The sequence below is a fragment of the Mesoplodon bidens genome, assembly GCF_964165515.1.
Source record: "Mesoplodon bidens genome assembly, chromosome: 4".
Classification (NCBI taxonomy): Eukaryota; Metazoa; Chordata; class Mammalia; order Artiodactyla; family Ziphiidae; genus Mesoplodon; species Mesoplodon bidens.
The window spans coordinates 111,136,168-111,156,790 of NC_138160.1; the positions used below are offsets into that span (position 1 = coordinate 111,136,168).

General features: G+C 41.9%; 1 protein-coding gene across 4 annotated transcripts in view; it reads left to right on the plus strand.

Moving 5' to 3' along the window:
- The window catches only part of CDC42SE2 (CDC42 small effector 2), a 150,907-nt gene that overhangs the window by 25,637 nt on the left and 104,647 nt on the right, over nt 1-20,623 (plus strand). For 2 of the 4 annotated variants that reach the window (XM_081232769.1, XM_081232771.1), the window contains exon 1: nt 12,843-12,953. The exons of 1 other annotated variant lie outside the window; for it this stretch is intronic. The gene's annotated coding sequence lies outside the window, so the exon portion shown is untranslated. Of the gene's footprint in view, nt 1-12,831; nt 12,954-20,623 lie in introns of those variants that run through there. One more of the 4 variants, XM_081232768.1, reaches the window with a different exon arrangement.

A 20,623-nucleotide genomic window follows, 5' to 3' on the forward strand; every position in this document is an offset into this window, starting at 1 on the left:
TTCTTTTTATAAATTTATTTATTTATTTATTTTTGGCTGTGTTGGGTCTTTGTTGCTCTGTGCAGGCTTTCTCTAGTTGCAGTGAGAGGGGGCTACTCTTCGTTGCGGTGCACGGGCTTTTCATTGTCAAGGCTCCTCTTGTGGAGCACGGGCTCTAGGCACATAGGCTTCAGTAGTTGTGGCATGCAGGCTCAGTAGTTGTGGCTTGTGGGCTCTAGAGCTCAGGCTCAGTAGTTGTGGCACATGGGCTTAGTTTCTCCATGGCATGTGGGATCTTCCTGGGCCAGGGCTTGAACCTGTGTCCCTGTTTGCATTGGCAGGCAGATTCTTAACCCCTGCTCCACTAGGGAAGCCCTGTATATCTTTCTTATTGATTTAATATTTATCAGTGAATGGAATATAAAAATAGAACTGAATAATTTTGGTGAGCAAAAGAATATGTTGGGCAGGTCTTGCCTGGAACAGGAAGCTGTAATTAACCCCTTTGAGTTTCTTTCACTTTTCTAAACCAAGAAATCACAGCAGAGATCACTCTTATTATTAAAGGTAACTATTTTTTTTCTTTTTTTTTTTTTTTTTTTGTGGTACGCGGGCCTCTCACCATTGTGGCCTCTCCCGTTGTGGAGAACAGGCTCCGGACGCGCAGGCTCAGCGGCCATGGCTCATGAGCCCAGCCGCTCTGCGGCATGTGGGATCTTCCCAGACCGGGACACGAACCCGTGTCCCCTGCATCGGCAGGCGAACTCTAAACCACTGCGCCACCAGGGAAGCCCAAGGTAACTATTTTTTTTAAAAAACTTATGGGACCTCCCTGGTGGTGCAGTGGATAAGACTCCGTGCTCCCAATGCAGGGGGCCCAGATTCAATCCCTGGTCAAGGAACCAGATCCCACATGCATGCCACAACTGAGAGTTTGCATGCCACAACTAAAGAGCCTATGTGCTGCAACTAAGTAGCTCTGGAGCCACAACTAAGGCCCAGTGCAACCAAATAAATTAAAGAAAAAAAAAAGATTAGGGCTTCCCTGGTGGCGCAGTGGTTGAGAGTCCGCCTGCCGATGCAGGGGACATGGGTTCGTGCCCCGCTCCGGGAAGATCCCACATGCCGCAGAGCGACTAGGCCCGTGAGCCATGGCCGCTGAGCCTGTGCATCCGGAGCCTGTGCTCTCCGCAATGGGAGAGGCCACAACAGTGAGAGGCCCACGTACCACAAAAAAAAAAAAAAAAAAAAAAAAAAAAAGATTAGAAAAACATTTAAAAAATTAAAGAAAAAACTTTCATGTTTCCCCCATTTAGGAAATTCCCATGAACTTGAGAAATGGCTAAGAAGTTAACATTTCCCCCCCCCCCAAATAGGTTAATTTCCTTTCTCTTTCAAGGTACCATTCTCTTTTAAGAGATTCTCATACTTTTTCTATTTGTATTTAACCTACTTTTTAGTGGAATAGAATATGCAATTCTATATTGTGATAGAAGAGAAAAAAGAAAAAACCGTCTAGGAGATAATACACGAATAGCAGAGTGACTCATGGAATTGACGTTGACCACTGAATTTCATGTGTGTGCAATTATTATTCATAAGGAGATAAACATAGTTAATAATAAAAACTGTTCAGATTAATGGAAAATTAACCAGAAAGTAATCAACCTCCACAATACTGATGATTTATTATTAAAAGCAAACAGATAAGCTTGAAATAATCATGTAGGTACTGTAATTCCATTTCAGGTTTTCACATACTACACTTTATGGGTGAATGCTACATGGAGCTTATCAAGGAAGTTATCAAAACAAGAATATCTTGAAGTTCAAAAGTTATGTATGGGGCTTCCCTGGTGGCGCAGTGGTTGAGAGTCCGCCTGCCGATGCAGGGGACACGGGTTCGTGCCCTGGTCTGGGAGGATCCCACATGCCGCGGAGTGGCTGGGCCCGTGAGCCATGGCCACTGAGCCTGTGCGTCCAGAGCCTGTGCTCCACAACGGGAGAGGCCACAACAGTGAGAGGCCCGCGTACCGCAAAAAAAAAAAAAAAAAGTTATGTATGATACACTGATGATATGTCCACATATATAACTATATTCTTTTAAAGCATCATCATTAATGCATTTTGTCTTTGTGCTCTACTTTTTATCATCTTCTAAATAAATCCAAACTCCTTAACATGATATAGTCTCTTTCTGCAGGTCCAGAATCATTTCCTCTCCCTGCCCATAGGACCCTTCTCTGACCAGCACTCATTCTAAGAGCATCACACTCTCACCTCTCCCTGATTTTGTACATGCTGTTCTTCTATGCCAAAAAATCTCATCCTTCCTTTCATTCTTGGATAATTCCTCTCAAGCATCTACTCTTTTTGGACTCCTTTCTGGATCTTCACAGGCTGAGTCAAATGTTCTCCACTAGAACTATCTCTATGATAATACTTAGTAAACTGTGCCCAACTTCCTCTCTATACCAGAGTAATGCTGGAGCCTGAAGCTGTGGTGGCAGCTTCTTGACTCTGTAGCTTCCTGACTAGAGCTAGAGCTGGAACAGGGGTTGGGCAGAGTGTGCATGTGGCTGCAGGGTAGGGGCCAAAGAATGAAACCCTGATCCTACAACCAGGCTGATCTAAGAACAAGGTAAGACCAAGAGTCATATTCTAGATTAAACGTCAGAAACAGAGAAGAGATAAGAAGTCGTTTGTGGGTACAAGAGGCAGACCCTCAGAAGACTTCAGAGGCAGAGGGATGTCAGAGGTAATGTAAGGTGGAAAAAGTGGTTGGAATCCAGAAGGAGCTGTATTGCTGGTTTTACTTGTCTTTCACCATTCTTCACCCCCATCCACAGCTTAAGCACAGACTTCCATTACTGAATCCCCACTGCCTACAATGGGGCCTGCCGCACAGTAGGTAGGAAACAAATATCTGTTGAATTGAGCCCTATTAACCATCATTTAAAGAACATTCTTTAAAACCTCTCACAAAGGCTACTTTTCTAGGAAACCCTCCCTAATCCCCACCGAAAAGAATTCTGTTCTTACAAATACTTGTGGTATGCTTTTTGGTATCTCTCATTCTCTTTCAGTGTTCTGCCTTGTGTTATACATGTTTGGATGTCTCTTATGTTTTTCTGTGTATCCACTCTAGGGGCAAGATCACTGTCTGAATCATCTTTGAAGATCCTAGTAGAAGTGTCACACATTTTGTGAGTCCTTAGTGGCTGCTGTGCATTGCTCCTATTTTCTATAGTTCTGATTTGCTTTAGTCCTCATTCTCACATAATGGAGATAATGACTTAGAAAGAAAAAAAACAAGCTTTTGTAGAATCCAAAAGTCTACTCCAATGTCTTCAAAGAACAAGCAAAGGAAATAAATATATAATCTTTTACTAAAGTTACTTTAAAAATCAGCGAGTATTCTTCTGTGCAAGATAGGTTTTTGTTTTAACCTAGCTATCATGATTGTCCGGTATTATTTAGTTTGACTATGTAGCTCTGATGTGTGGTATGTTTTCGAATTTAAAATTAGAAACCTACGTACCACTTACACACTGCTTCTCTGATTCAAGTGTGACTCATTGTAACTAAGAACTGATGGTAAAATAACAACAACAACAAAACCCCAAATCATCTGGATTTGGTATGTGCCAGAGGGTAATGTGTGTACATGTATGTTCTCATACATCTATAATTATATACTGATCACCTATTTATGTTTATTTTAGAATTAACGAAGAGTAAAGGAGAATTGATTGAAAATACTTATTTAGATAGACTTCTAGTACTGAGCCGTCTAACACTATAGTCACTAGCTACATGTTGCTATTGAGCACTTGAAACATGGTATACTGAATTGAAATGTGCTATTAGTTTCATATTTTTACTTTTTTTTCATGTGACTACTAGAAAATTTTAAAGTACAAGTGTGGCATGCATTATATTTCTGTAGGATAGCATTGGTTCGGTATATGCTATAATTTAGTTACTTTTACCATAGAAACATTGCAAAGGTGTTGTGAAAAAAATTCCACTCTAGTAATGGAGATAAACTATTGATAGTCAGTCTACTGTGCTGCAGGCGCTGAGATTTTACATGAACTATTTCATTTAATTGTCCCCAAATCTTATTAGATAGTTATTTTCCCTATTTTAAGATAAGTAGTCTGGGGTTCAGAAAGGTTAAGAAAATTTCCTACAAGTTCATGATCAGACAGCCTGCAATCTGCAAAACATACTCATATCCACTTGTCACTAGAGATCATTCTCTTTTTGCTGAAGAACACTTTCTTTCCTCTGTCTTTCTTTTGCCTTATGCTACCTGAAAATTTTTTTGTTTTTATATTTATTTATTTGATTGTGTTGGGTCTTAGTTGTGGCAGACAGGCTCCTTAGTTGTGGCATGCGAAGTCTTAGTTGCGGCATGCGTATAGTTCCCAGACCAGGGATCGAACCCGGGCCCCCTGCATTTGGAGCGTGGAGTCTTAACCATTGTGCCACCAGGGAAGTCCCTGAAATTCTAATAACACCCACGATCGTGAAGTCTCACCAGCCTGTTACTTCAAAATAGGGTCATATTTCCTTTTTTACCCAAATGAAAATAACGTAAGTCCCTCACAAGCCAAATTATCAGGAATTCCAATCTTTTCCCATGATTCCCCTCCTCATATAATCATAAATAACCCAGGCTTATTTATTTTATTGTCAATTGTGGATTGACAATAGAGTGGCAGCTCATACACTCTTGAGGCTAGAGGCGTATCTAGAGAAGGGTTAATTCAGTGACACGGTTGTGTTAGTTTTCTATTGCCTTGTAACAAATTACCATTGGTGGCTTAAAACAACACCCGTTAACAAATACTGTATGCTAACACATATATATGGAATCTAAAAAAAAAGGTTCTGAAGAACCTAGGGGCAGGACAGGAATAAAGATGCAGACGTAGAGAATGGACTTGAGGACACGGGGAGGGGGAAGGGTAAGCTGGGTCGAAGTGAGAGAGTGGCATGGACATATATACACTACCAAACGTAAAATAGATAGCTAGTGGGAAGCAGCCGCATAGCACAGGGAGATGAGCTTGGTGCTTTGTGACCACCTAGAAGGGTGGGATAGGGAGGGTGGGAGGGAGGGAGATGCAAGAGGGAGCGGATATGGGGATATATGTATATGTATGGCTGATTCACTTTGTTGTACAGCAGCAACTAACACACCCTTGTGAAGCAATTATACTCCAGTAAAGATGTTAAAACAACAACAACACCCATTTATTAGCTCATATTATCTGTAGGTCAGAAGTCCAGCATGGCTTTGCTGAATTCTCTGCTCACATTATCACATGGCTGAAATCAAGATGCCTGCAAGTTTGAGTTCTCATCTCGATATTCTGTGGGGGGAAAATCTGTTTCAAAGCACATTTTTGTTGTTGGCAGAATTCAGTTCCTTGTGGGTATAGGACTTAGGTTTCTGCTTCCTTGCTGGCTGTCAGCCAGGGGCTACTCTCTGCTTGTAGAAGCTGGATGTGTTCCTTGTCACGTGCCCCATTTCCCATCTTCATGCCAGCAATGGCAAATTGAATCTGTTTCGTGCTTTGAATCTCTCTGGCTTCTCTTTCTGCCCCCATTTATAGAAAACTCTCTGCTTTTTAAGGGCTCAGGTAATGGGATCAGGGGCACCCAGATAATCTTATTTTAAGGTCAACTATGACATAACATAATTGTGGGAATGATATCTCATTCTTTTTACAGGTCCCAGGGTTTAGGGAATGGGTTACTGGGGGGAGTGGGTGGTGCATTTTCAGCTCTCTGCCTGCTACAGTCCTGGGGGTTATACAGGGCATGTACACCACCACAGAGACAGTGGCAGAAAGCAAGCTGTCAGAGTCTTCCCAGCTGCTTAGCTTAGGTAGTCATAGGGACAAAAGCAAGAGCTGAATCATGATTAGACAGTAACACTTACTGGAGGAGAAGTAGAGGATGGATGTGAAGGTTCCTGACTTGCCACCTTCCCTTCAACTTGACCCCCAGTTTTAATCATCATATACTTTCTTTCTGAAAGCCACATGTAGATCTCTCTGCTAGGAGGGGGTGTAATATACATGTCCCACCTGTTTTAAAGGAAGCAATGTCCAGGCACTTTGAGGTATGTTGGAGCCTCCATGTCCTGTATTGCTGGAGCCCTGATAAACCATAGAGATGGGAGTCCCCCTGAATGGCTTCCTAACAGGCCACTGGGGCCAGTTCTGCTGGTTCCTCTGGGCCAAGGAGCTTCCTCAGTGTGCATGCAGGAGGAGCACCCTCCCCTGCCTGTAGCAGACTTCACTCCCTGTAGGTTACCTGCCTTTTTTTTTTTTTTTTTTTTTTTTTTTTTTGTGGTACGCAGGCCTCTCACTGTTGTGGCCTCTCCCGTATGCAGAGCACAGGCTCCGGATGCGCAGGCTCAGCAGCCATGGCTCACGGGCCCAGCCGCTCCACAGCATGTGGGATCCTCCCGTACCGGGGCACGAACCCGCGTCCCCTGCATCGGCAGGCGGACTCTCAACCACTGCGCCACCAGGGAAGCCCAAGTTACCTGCCTTTTGAACCCTTTCTTTCCCCACACTTGCATGCCAATATCCCAATACTCAGCTCAAAATCCATTGTGGCTCTTGCTCTCTCTGGGAACACACCTTTAATTGTGCCAATTACTGAACCTTTGCTCACCAAGCTTTGTGTTCCCTAAAGTGCCACATCCCTTTTCTCTTTATTGCCTGTTGTTTACTTGAGAGATTTCTTTTAGCTGAATCATATTTTTCACCTTAACAAATGTATAAAGGAAACTTTATACTATCACTATCATATATGGAAAATCTGAATTACCTGCCATATATAGGTGTTAACTGTAAAAGAAAAAAAAAAGGGAAAGAAAGAAATTCTTAGTCACTTGTGGTCTCTAACCTGACATAGCAGAGTGATTCTCAAAAGACTCCTTTCTTCCTCTCTGATTGTCCCCAGGGGCATTTTTATTACAATTCCTAACTCTTTTTCTGTTTGTTTTTGTTGTGTTGTGTTTTGAGCTAAGGGGCTACAATGCAATTATATTACAGGCCATGTGTTGAAGCTTGGCGAGCTGCATGTACCCCAAACTACCTTGCCTCTTCCTTCCCATCCCCACCCCCTTCAGTGTGCTACCTAAAGTCATCCCCCATACCACCAGAGATGTGCAATCCACAGTTCAGAAAACACAGACCCCACTTTCTTCTTCCCAGAGACCCACCTCAAATTCCTCTCCCTCTAAGAAACCAATACAGACCTGAGTGATCCCCTCAACTGCATTCATAAGGCTACTGTGTCTAATTATTCAAATGTTGCTGTGTGACATTTCATTAAGGACAAAGACCATGCTTTATACTAAATTTTCCCACAGCATTTGGTATGCTACCTGGCAAACAGCAGGCATTCAGTGAATATTTGTGGTTTGATGAGCAGCAAGGGTCAGCTCTGGGAAAGAGTGTAAAGCAGAGTTTGACTTAGGTTCCTCTCCTACCTTGGGCTTCTTCAGTCACAGAAGGGCCATGGACTGTGGTTCTCCTCTGAGGCATTTCTCCTTTCTCAATAAGTTCCCTGTGTTTCCTGATTTTTCTCAGTCTCCCCGAATCACACTTCGTGTGCTGTGTCTGATTATCTTGTTGACTAATTAGCTAAGACATTTAGTGTTTGCTACTAGATCTTGCGTTGCTTAATTCTGTCTTGTAATTTTTTTTTGTATCCTCTATCACACTGAAGACCACATACACATAGTAGATGCTCAATAGATATTTGTTGTATAAATAAATGAATACATGTTGTATTGTTTGTGTCTTGGAGTGTCCCTGATATATCTTCAGGAAAAAATACAAAGTCCTCAAACTAATTCATATAACATTGGTCAAGGGGATTTACTAAGTTTCTTAACAAGTATGGAAAAGCTTTATAGTTTTGACTCAGAACAATAAAAATGAAATCTTCCCTCTGCCTTTCTTCCCTCTTTTGGTCCACTAGGCCAATTTAGATGTTCCTTTCAAGGAGCAATTTAAGTCTCTTCAGCTTTACACGAAGCTTATGGTTCCTTCTCTGTACCCCCAAGCAATTTACACATACTTATTATCCAAACCTGGACATACTGAGAACGAAAGTGGGCACAAATAACTATTAAGCCAGGACAAGAAGTGTCCCTGACAAACAAGGAAGTACGGTCATACTACTTTGAGAGCAGTTATTTGCTAACTGTATGTCACTTTTCATTTAACTGTAAAGCCTGTAAAGGTTTTACAGTTAAAAAAACTGGAAAGGTCTGGACCTTATTTCTCTTAGCTTCCTTTGTTACCTAGAACTGTGCCTGGCACATAGTGGTGGTAGAAGAAACATTAGTGCTGTTTTAAAAATGTTCATTTAATTGCATATAATACTATCTTGATGTAGAATTCAATCCCGTTTGGGGCCTATTATGAGCCATTTTCTCACTATTACAAATATAGGGAAATGAGCTTAATTATATGCTTGTGTAATGATAATAGCTAGCATTTACCAGCACTGAGCATGTGCCAGGCCCAGGGCTAAGAACTCTGCTTGAGTTCTCTCACTGATTTCTTCCAGCAACTCTTGGAGATAAGTTCTGCTATGGTCTCATTAAATGAGAAGAAAAGACAGGTTTAGAAGATTAAGAACCTTGGTCAGGATCACCCAGCTAATTCTGCATCAGAGTTTGAACTCCAGACTCTGACCCTATGCACCGTCTCCCCTATATGTGATAGGTAGCTGGTACTGAGTTTTGGAAAGTAGTTAAAAAAATAATAGTATACTTTTAAGAAAAATCCATTTGCTGTAAACATTTTAAAGGAAAACTTAACTAAGTAAGAGATTGCATAATCAGGCAAGTGTGATAGCTGTGTGAGCTCATGAATAGTGATAGTAGTTGGTTAGACCAACACATTGTTTGCTGTTGTCCTTGGTGTTAGTTAATGTTTCCATTTGTTAAGTTACAAATATACCATGTTAGTTTTGTTGAGATCATTCTCTTGTTTATGGGCTAGTAAGGTGCAAGACATTTTATTTTGTACTGTAACAGTTGCATTTAACTTTAGCAGTATGTGGTTGAATTATGAACAATGACTATTTTCAACTCTGTCCTTTTTTTTTTTTTTTTTTTTGCGGTACGCGGGCCTCTCGCTGTTGTGACCTCTCCCGTTGCGGAGCACAGGCTCCGGACGCGCAGGCTCAGCGGCCATGGCTCACGGGCCCAGCCGCTCTGCAGCATGTGGGATCCTCCCGGATCGGGGCACGAACCCGTATCCCCTGCATCGGCAGGCGGACTCTCAACCACTGCGCCACCAGGGAAGCCCTACTTTGTCCTTTTGAGATAAGTTTTTACTTGGTAACAATTTCAAGACAGTGCAGACACATCATAATATTGACTCCAGAAAAATTATTATGTGGTATTATTACAATTATTGTAATTATTCATTACAAACCATATTTTTTAATCCTTTTTTTGTTGTTAAATTTATTTATTTTTGGCTGTGTTGGGTCTTTGTTGCTGCGCACGGGCGTTCTCTAGTTGTGGCGAGCAGGGGCTACTCTTTGTGTGGCGCGTGGGCTTCTCAGTGCGGTGGCTCCTCTTGTTGTGGAGCACGGGCTCTAGGTGCGCGGGCTCTAGTAGTTGTGGGATACGGGCTCAGTAGTTGTGGCTCACAGGCTCTAGAGTGCAGGCTCAGTAGTTGTGGCACATGGGCTTAGTTGCTCCGCGTAGTTGTGGCACATGGGCTTAGTTGCTCCGCGGCATGTGGGATCTTCTTGGACCAGGGTTTGAACCCATGTTCGCTGCATTGGCAGGTGGATTCTTAACCACTGTGCCACCAGGGAAATCCCCCAAACCATATTTTTACATTAATGAAATATATAGTCAATAGTTTTAAGAAATAAAAGCAGTCTATTGAATTTTATATAAAAATAATCCAGATTGTAAGGGATCATCTGTAGCCTTAAATAGTTTTAAATCAGAAAGGATAAATTAAGTATGTAAATAGACTATGCTATAAGTATTGTACTGAACAAATCATTATATGCACAGACTTTCATACAAAACGTATCCTTTGATTGAATGGAATTGTCTTCTTAATTTACTTTTATTTTTCTACTGGCAAGAGGTATGTAGGAATAGCTATAGCAACTGAAATTAGATATTATTAAGGTATTCAATCATATGTGATATGTTATAAACAAAATATGAAAAATCTGGAAATAAATGTTTACGTAATGAATACTAACTTTTATGAATAAATGATAGGAAATGTTATTACTTAAGGCATTCACACAAGATGACTACATTTGTAATTCAAAGGAAGGATTACAAATATATATCAAGTTCAGAAATTTTCTGGGGTTTTTTTTGTCATAGGACTTAAAAAAAAATTTTTTTTTTTCTTTTTATTGAAGTAGAGTTGATTTACAGTGCTGTGCCAGTCTTGGCTGTGCAACAAAGTGACTCAGTTATAGACATAGAGACATTCTTTTTAAAATATTCTTCCATTATGGTTTATCACAGCATACGGACATTTTTAGCATTAAAATGCCTTTGAGTTTTACACCAGAAAGTTTTCTCTAATTTATCATGTTTGTCTTCTTCAGTGAAATAGAATACCATGATAGCAATGGTTAGAAAAACTGCATTGAATGTCAAGTTATCACTGTACTCAGAGTAACCAGAAAATCAAAATGCTTATGTTATGATGTAGATAGGGATCTTATGGTTAACTGATAGAAATTGGAACCAAGAGGAAGTTTAAAATAAAAAATTGGTCATTTTTTGTTGCTTTGCACTTTTTATTACCTAGGAGACTTAAAATTGTTTTCATTTACTCTAGGCACTTGGGATACATCAGTTGAACAAAACACAAAATCCCATCTTCTATTGGGGAAGACAGACATTAAAACATAAATATACAACAGATAAATTGTAAAGATTTTTGCAAGGTTTTAAGTGTCATGGGAAGAAAAGAAGAAGCAAGTTAGGAAGGACTGAGAGTTGGGTTTGGGGTGGTTACAGTTTTAAATAGCGTGGTCAGGCTGAGCATCATTGTTAAGGTAAGATTGGATCAAGGAGTTAAAAGAGGTGAAGGTGGACACCAGGAAAGAATGTTACCGGCAGAGAAAAAACTCTCACAAAGTCCCTGTCTGGAGTATACAAGCAATTGGAGTCAGGGAGTAAAGCAAAAGGCGAATCCAAGGGCTTTGTAGAAACAGTGAAGACCTTTTTTTTTTTTTTTTTTTTTTAACATCTTTACTGGAGTATAATTGCTTTACAAGGGTGTGTTAGTTGCTGCTGTACAACAAAGTGAATCAGCTATACATATACATATATCCCCATATCCCCTCCCTCTTGCGTCTCCCTCCCACCCTCCCTATCCCCCCGCCAGGTGGTCACAAAGCACCAAGCTCATCTCCCTGTGCTATGCGGCTGCTTCCCACTAGCTATCTATTTTACGTTTGGTAGTGTATATATGTCCATGCCACTCTCTCACTTCGTCCCAGTTTATCCTTCCCCCTCCCCGTGTCCTCAAGTCCATTCTCTACGTCTGCATCTTTATTCCTGTCCTGCCCCTAGGTTCTTCAGAACCATTTTTTTTAGATTCCATATATGTGTGTTAGCGTAAGGTATTTGTTTTTCTCTTTCTGACTTACTTCATTCCGTATGACAGACTCTAAGAACCTTAGCTTTTACAGTTTAGGAAATGGGGAGGCAATGGAAGATTTTGACCAGATGAGACAGAAGCTGACTTTTTTTGTAGGAGGATATTCTGATTGTTGTTTTGATAACAGACTGCGTTAATGGTGGGCAGGTAGACCATTTAGTAGGCCACCGAAGTATTCTCGAGGCTAGAGCAGATGAAAGTGATGCAGGGGAGAAGTGGTCTGATTCTGGTTTATTTTGAGGGCACAATCAACAGACATGCTTGACAGATTGGAGGTGAAGAGGAGAGAATGAGAGGAGCCAAGGATGACTCCAAGTTTTTGACCTGAGTAACTAACTAGAAGGACTGTGGCATGGTTTTGAGTTGCTTTTTGAGCAAGGGAGACCTAACTCTAAATTTAGGGGGAAAAGAAAACTAATGTTGCACTAATATAATCAATCAAGACGGGGAAGACGTACTATATTATATTCCAAGTATGGTAGGCATTTTGGTGGAGGGTGGACTGCTAGATAAGGGCACTTTTAAGTGTTTATGATTTCTGGGATATATAAAATATACAGGTAAGGTCTCAGAGATCCAATAGACGAGTAATTTCACACATTTCAAATGCCAGGTGGGTGTTCTCGGTCTTAAGCCAGGTAATGACGGATTCAACAATTCTGACGTTTCCATTTAAAAAAAGGGGGAGGGTGGTTTGGTGATTTCAAGGCATCTATCTTTCAATTACTACTGAGAGACAGCCGGTCCCAGGGCTCAGCCACGACCCTCGCCCGCCTGGGAGCGTTCCCACTTCCAGCGCAGGCGCCGTCTGGGGAGGGGCGCGAGCTCTTGCTACCGGCTGCCGGGCTGAGAGTGGGGAGGGGCTCCCGAACGTTCCCACCCAGCCCCGATCGCCATCTTCCGGCGCGTTCTTTCCCGCGCGGACTCCAACCCCAGCTCTCTGCCCTCTTCTCGCCAGGGAAGGGGTTTCTAGCCCGCGGACCTCGCGGGCAGTGCGCGTCGCTGAGGTGCGGAGCAGAGTCCACCCCCGAGGCAGGGTACGGGGCGGGGCCGGCGTGGCGGCAGCTGTGCGGCGGCGCGGCCCTCCCGCTGCTCCCGAAGCGCGCGCCGCCTCTTGCCCCGCCTGCGCGCGAGCCAGGGCGTGGAGGGAGGGGCCAGGAAGCGGCGAGCGCGCCGGGGAGCGCAGCTGCGGGCGTGGGGGGACAGCAGCCGCGGAGCCGGCCCCGAGAGCGGCCGCGGCCAGAGGGAGCGGTGGAGACAAAGGCTACGGTGAGTGCATCTCCCGCCGGGGTCGCGCTCCGGGCTTCCCACCTTGCTCTCGGGGCCCCTTGGGCGGGGGCCCGAAGCCCCTCACCCCCGCCACCTAGGGCTTCGGGGCGAGTGCGGCCCTGCCCTGCCCGCTGCGGGCTGTGGGCTGAGCCTGCGGCTCCATTTTCAGGTCTGGGCGAGGTCCTCATGCGGACCCTGCCTTTGGTTTTCCTTCCATTCCTTCTGGAAAATGGTTACATACTCTGTTCCGGATTCAAGACAGGCGGGCGGCTGAGAGAGCCAACCGCCCCCCTTTGTAAAATGGAAATGAAGAGCCCCCTCCCCCCCAACTTTGCAGGTCTGGAAGTCGGGAGGGTGGCGCGAGGGGCAGGCGGAGAGGGCCCGGGTCCTCCAGGTGAGTTTCGGAGGGGTGGGGACCGCCGGCTCGGGAGCCGGACTCTTGCCTGGGGCGCCCGGCGCGTTCCGCACGCGGGTCTCGCCGCGGTGCTTTGGGCCCCGGAGAGAAAGCCCTGACCACCTCGGAGGAGGAACTCGTCGTACTCTTACAGGTTGTTTTACCCAGCGCTTGCTGCTTTAGTTGTGATTTTTGGTAACGGGTGTGGTAGTTAGCGGCTTGCTGATGCCGCATTAATAGGTGAAAAGGAGCGTTGATGGGCTGACTTCATGTGTACATGAAACGACACTGAGATCCCTCTTCAGCTGCTCTTATTTTGAGTGATAAGCTTTTGAAGGGGAATTTGATGCTAATGTTCAGTTTACAATATTAACGTTTTGTTAAAGGGCTTGACGTATAGTAGATGCTCAATAAAATAGTTGAATGAAAAAATGAATCTTGAAACGTCAGAGAAAGCTGATCTCATATCTAGTACAATTTAGGCACATACTCTCTTGATTCAAGTTAAAGAAAAAATTGTCAAACACGTTATTTTGGCTTATATGCTTGTTTTTTGTTTTTACGCAACATACACATACTGTTGAAAAATCAGTTATTTTCAATACTAGGAGCATAGAAAATGCATTTGAAATTAATCATTTTGAGGAAAGTTGGTAGACATTTTGATGTTTGTTAAAAATCGACCATATTGATCTAATTTTCTTTTGAAAGAATGGAGAAGATAAAGAAGGTGCTTGTATTCTGTTTGGTTCTTTTGAGACCCTGCTTTCCATTTCATTATGAATAAAGAAGTTTATGTGCTTTTGAGGGACTCTGGCGTGGTCTTGAGTTGCTTTTTGAGCAAGGGGGAACTTTAAGGGAAAAAAGAAAGCTAATGTTGCAGTAATATAATTAAACCTCACCACTTACTCAGCAGATATTCATTAAGCACCTATTAAATGCTGGCACCTGTGCTGGCTGCTGATTTCCTAGAGGCAAACAAAACCCACAATTATCTTTTTCTTAACCTGAGCGTGAAGTTCTTTCCTCATTATGGATGTTGCAAGGACAGGCTGTCTTATACCCCTAGTGCCTATTTAAAATTGGGAAAGATGGCAGGTGAAAAGCAGGAAGTGTAGATCCATAACAGTCTATTTAAAGGTTAATAAGTAACTTTATAGGGCTAAGATCATTGGGTTACGTTTTCATATTGTCAGTTTAATAAAATCTGTTTTTTTTAATGAAGAGAGGAAGAAGTTTAACAAACTAGTATTTTTATTCTCTCTCCCATATTAGATGTTTTTGGTACAGTGTATTTATTGAAAAGTAATGTACTTCTGGTTCTGTTTTCTGTAAATAATCTTTGCTGTACAACATGTTCTGTTGTTAAAAATCTCCTAAGAGAAACAGTGGATTCCTTTTCTATAAGAAGTGTTTTAAAATAAAGCACCTTTTCAGAAATTTTATTTTGACCTTTTATTCGTCATTTACAAATAGAGTATTGACTTGATAGTACTGAGAATTGAAGAACTGTTAGTAGGGATTTGTAGTTCTGTATCTGAATTTTACCTCTAGTATTAAAACTGTGATAAAACTCTTACTAAAAAGAGGATGATTTGTAGTATTGCACTTATTAATTCTGAACATAGTTGTGTTGTCCGTTTTTATCTTATTTACATATGATAAAAAGTACTTATTTGGATTCTTCAGAAGTCCAAATTAATGAGCTCCAAAGTCAGTCTTGATCATTACAGAATAATGTATTGATAGATTAATAATTTTTTTACAGATAACTTTTGAATATATAAATTTATTTATTTTATTTATTTTTGGCTGCGTTGGGTCTTTGTTGTTGCTCACGGGCTTTCTCTAGTTGTGGCAAGTGGGGGCTACTCTTCATTGCAGTGCGCGGGCTTCTCATTGTCGTGGCTTCTCTTGTTGTGGAGCACAGGCTGTAGGCACGTGGGCTTCAGTAGTTGTGGCACGCAGACTCAGTAGTTGTGGCGCACAGGCTTAGTTGCTCCACGGCATGTGGGATCCTCCCGGACCAGGGCTTGAACCTGTGTCCCCTTCATTGGCAGGTGGATTCCTAACCACTGCGTCACCAGGGAGGCCCCTAACTTTTGAATTTAGGTGGACACTTTTGACCTGTTAACAGCTTATGCATTGTTGAAGATGATATGTGCATTCAAATAGAACTTTAAGATTTTTAGGGCTTCCTGGGTGGTGCAGTGGTTAAGAGTCTGCCTGCCAATTCAGGGGACACGGGTTTGAGCCATGGTCCAGGAAGATCCCACATGCCGCGGAGCAACTAAGCCCGTGCGCCACAACTACTGAGTCTGCGCTCTAGAGCCCGGGAGCCACAACTGCTGAGCCCATGTGCCACAGCTACTGAAGCCCGCGCCCTAGAGCCCGGGCTCCGCAGCAAAAGAAGCCGCTGCAATGAGAAGCCCGCGCACTACAACGAAGAGTAGCCCCCCGCCCCTCGAAACTAGAGAAAGCCTGTGTGCAGCAACGAAGACCCAACACAGCCAAAGATAAATAAATAAAATAAAAATAAACTGCAAAATGTCATTAAAAAAAAAGATTTTTACACTTACTGGCTAATAGTTTTTTATGGTTCCTATGAATAAGGAAAGTAATCCCTTAAATCTTAGTGGTAGAGAGTTGTGATAGTTCTTCTTTAAATATATATTTCTTGTAGGAAGAGTGACTTGATAGCGTACACCTGTGTGTTCCTTGTAGTCTGTTGTTGATGAGAAACCTAATAACAAATGTAATAGTGATTATTAGAACAGTGTAAGCCTTATATGTTGAATAAAAAGTGCTTGGCATATTTTATTTGGGTAAGAATTTCATCAGGGTTTTTGACAGTCAACAGCGTCAAGACATGTTAAAGTAATTTTTCCAAGAAATTAGAACCTGTAATGACTTTTTTTTTTGTACTTAAAAAAAATACCGTGTTTTCAAGGCATTATTCCTACCTTGGAGTAGTTCATAATGTTTTTTTTTTTTTTCATAATGTTTTAAGGCTGAATAAATTCGAGGATCATTCCATTTTATAATTGTTGGAATATTCGAAGTGTGTTTATGCTTTCTTCATCAGGGTATGTGTGTTTATTGTTGGGGCTGGTTGTCTTTTTTTGTTGTAATATCCTTTAGAATAATTTAGAAAGCGTGTCCTTTATCAGATGTAATTAATAAAGTGATTAAGAATGATACTGGTATGACATATGGTAGCTGTGCCCATATTATCTGTATAGATTGTGAAAGACTATTAATTAACATTTGTAAAATGCTTTAAACTGATTTCTCACATTTATTCAGTAAGATAGGTTTCTATTATGTTTTTATGTCCCAGTTATCTCTCTTTTTCATGAAAGTGTTTAGATTTCTCATCTGCTTTAGGATGAGTCTGGGATATGTTAAGGTTTCATAAGACTTTTCTCTCAGTTGCAAATGCACATTAGTTTTCATCTATTTCAGTGTTCTTAATCTCAGTTCTCATGAAAGTAATATTTTAACATTTATTGAATGTTAAATGTTAATAAATAAAGTTTTAGATCTGTCTCAGAGGGAGACATGTACTTACCCTTAATAGTTAGGTGAGGGCATTTATTCTGATTTTTTTTCATACTACCTGGAAAAACTTGGAATTTAGCTTATTAATTATTAACTTTATGCATTCTGCCTCAGTTCAAAGCTTAAGTATACTTGAACCTTTCTATAATACTAACAAATAATGAACAGAGGAAGACTTAGCTGAAACTGCTCTGGGACCCCATCCAAAGGGAGTTTTTGAACTGAAAGCCAAAAAAATTGAGTTGTCTTTATCATGACACCATAAAATACTTGCAAACCTATTTTAGTCAAAATGGATTATAGTAAAACAAACTCCCTCTTTTTCCTAGAAAGCATTAGATAACTTCAGTTAAATTTAGGTGTGTTTGAAAATGACTGAATGATGAGCACTATTTCCATTTTGTAGCTTACTCACTTAGAAATTCATGATAAGACTTTTTTTAATCTATTATAATTTATTAACAAATAAGTATTGATTTTAAATGTGTTTAAGCTTGTAATTCACAAAGTTAGAAAAATATGAAAACAATTCCAAGAAAAGGAGAAAACTAAGATTTCTTATTAAATCCTTAGGATTGAATTTTTGTAAGCATCTCGTACTAAACCAAAATCATTTTGTTTCATTCGACTTAATCTACTTTCACTTTTTTGCTCAATAAAGCAAAAATGAATTTTTTGTATATTCAGCCATGTGTATGTTTAGCACCTAATAGATAGTGGGAGCCCATGGATATTTGTGGAACTGAAATGGATGGGACTTGATAAGGGTTTAAGCAGAAAACAGCTTTCTTCCTCTCAGTGTACCTTAAAAGCCTCCCTGTACATTGTCTTTCCCTGACTTTCCAGCTCTTAGGAAGACCAGATAACTTTTTTAGTTAATTTTAGGGGTAAAAAGTCTTCTGCTCATTTGTCAGTAATAGTCTTATTTTAGTCATTAGAAGGTGCAGTTCAGAATAATAATGTGTTCAAACTCTTACACAATATAGAACTTTTTTTTCGTAGTTCAGAACTGCTTCAGAGCAAGAAGCCTGCTTTGGAGGAAGAGTCCTGAGAGGCTTCTCTTTTTTACTTTGCCAGCTCCTCTTTAGTATGCTGTCAGATTCACCTGTCCAGGGTCCAGTTCAGTGGGGGAAAGAGGATTGGGGGAAAAGGTATGGTGTTTTTTTTTTTTGTGGTACGCGGGCCTCTCACTGTTGTGGCCTCTCCCGTTGCGGAGCACAGGCTCCGGACGCGCAGGCCCAGCGGCCATGGCTCACGGGCCCAGCCGCTCCGTGGCATGTGGGATCCTCCTGGACCGGGGCACAAACCTGTGTCCCCTTCATCGGCAGGCGGACTCTCAACCACTGCGCCACCAGGGAAGCCCAAAGGTATGGTTTTAATGTTGCTCCTCCTATTGTGATCTGACAGCTGTGCCTTCTGAGTCGGACAGGTTGTTTAAAGCTGACTCTGGAGGAGTGCTGGAAATGGTTTTCTTGGGGATTCCATGTCTTGGAACCTCCAGCTATAATTCCTGTGATATAATTCTTCTTCTCCTGTCCCTTAGCCTTCTAGTTGCCCTCATCTGCAGGCTCACTGTGCCTGGGAGAGGTTTTGCTTTACTCTTTAAGGTAGTTCTGTTACATTTAAACCAGACCTGCCTGTACTTTATTAAGGTTATTTCACAGAACACAGTTTCAAGCATTCCATCGGGGTTTCATTTTCCTATCTTTCCAGTTCCTTCTGTCATGCACCCCACTTGAACTGTACTTCTGTGTCTGGGACCTGTTGTACAATCCGTTGCTGCTACTCCCTTTTTTAGCGTCCCAACCCCTCCTTCCTCCATTTCCTCACTTGATTATTTATCCTGCTTTGAATCCATAGTCCACTGTTAAAATTTCTCCCTTTTATAAAGCCTCAGTTCTCTTTTAGCACCTCTCCCTTCATGTACTTATTCAGTAACCATCAACCCCCCGAATCCAGTTCTCCATCTAGTCCAGCCGATACCTGGCAGTTGAGCGTGAACTGAGGAAGACATACCTGTGCTGACCTGTTCTCATTTTGTGTTGGCCAAGGAGGGTCCTTCATGCTGTCCACAGTCCTTTAATCATAGTATCAATCAGTCCCTGGTTGAATCACTCTGCCAGTCCCCTAAATGACAATTTTATACCTCTCCTCAAACCTCTAGTGCCTCTTTTCTTCATTTTCAGCTGAAGACCTTGTTTCCTGTATATTAAAAATGAAAGCAAGTTTTAGGAGAAAACTTTTGTATGTCTCCTCGCATCTGTACCCAGACTATGCATTTCCGACTGTGCTGTGACCATCACCTCTCACACCCTTGGTTCTGTCCCCCTCCTGTCAGGGACTTTGCTTTGCCTCAGGATTCATCCCATTCTCCTGCCTGCCAATGAGCTGCCTCATCAGTGTTTCCCATTGTATTGGATTATTCCTATCAGCATATAGATATGCTGAAACATCTCTCATCTTTATTTTTTAAAATATTTATTTATTTATTTATTTATTTATTGGCTGCATCAGGTTTTAGTTGCGGCATGCGGGATCTTTTGTTGTGGCACATGGGCTCATCATTGTGACACGCGGGCTTCTCTCTAGTTGTGGCGTGCAGGTTTTCTCTTCTTTAGTCGTGATGCACAGGTTCCAGGGCTTGGGCTCTAGTGGGTGTAGTTTTCGGCAAGAGGGCTCTAGTTGAGGCACGTGAGCTCAGTAGTTATGGTGCATGGGCTTAGTTGCACCATGGCAGGTGGGATCTTAGTTCCCTGACCAGGGATCAAACCCTCATCCCCTGCATTGGAAGGTGAGTTCTTTACCACTGCACCACCAGGGAAGTCCCTCCCATCTTTAAAAACAAACAAACCTATCCCAGTAGCACATTTTTCTTCAGCTACTGTTCTTCAAGAGTTGTTATTTGTGGTCACCAGTACTCCCTTTCTGTCTTGGATCCACTGCAATTGGTTTTTTTTTCCTCCTCCATGCTACATTAACAGATCTTGTGAGATTGCTTACTAGTGACCTCCTTGGTGACAAATTCCCCAGCCAGTTCTCAATCCTAATCTCACTGGATGTAGCAGCAGAAGCATTTGAAGTGGTTGGTAATTTTCTTTTCTTTGAAACCTTTCTTTCCTTTGTTTCTGGGGCACTTCTGCTTATTTTCAGTTTCTTTTGCTGGTTCCTTTTTGTTGCCCCAACTTCTGAAAAATAAGGCATTGTCCTGAGCTCTATGTTTAGACCTCTTCTGTATTTATACATAGTCTCCTGTGATCTCATCCTATCCTCTAGCTAGAATTATCATATATTTCAAACTAAAAATGTTATCTCTCTCCTGGATCTCTTTCCTAACCTTCAGACTTATATACCCAGCTGCCTAGTCAGCATTTTCAATTAGACATCCCAGATTTAACCTGTCAGCACTGAACCCCTCATCCTCCTTCCTCCTTCCCCCACCCCAAGGATTGTTCCTATTCCAGTTTGCCTCATTTTATTAAATGTCAACTCCATCTTTGTTTCTCTGACTGTAACCTTATAGACACTCTTGATTCCTGTTTCTCACACATTCACATGTAATTCAAAAAAATGTATCATGAAAGTATGTCTTTTATTTACCTTAAAATCTACTTTAAGAATAAATATGACCACAGCTTGCTGTCTTCAACTGCTGCCCCGCCCGCTGTGCAGCCATCCTCTCTTGCCTGTTGTTATTTTAGTCATCTCCTTTCTGGTC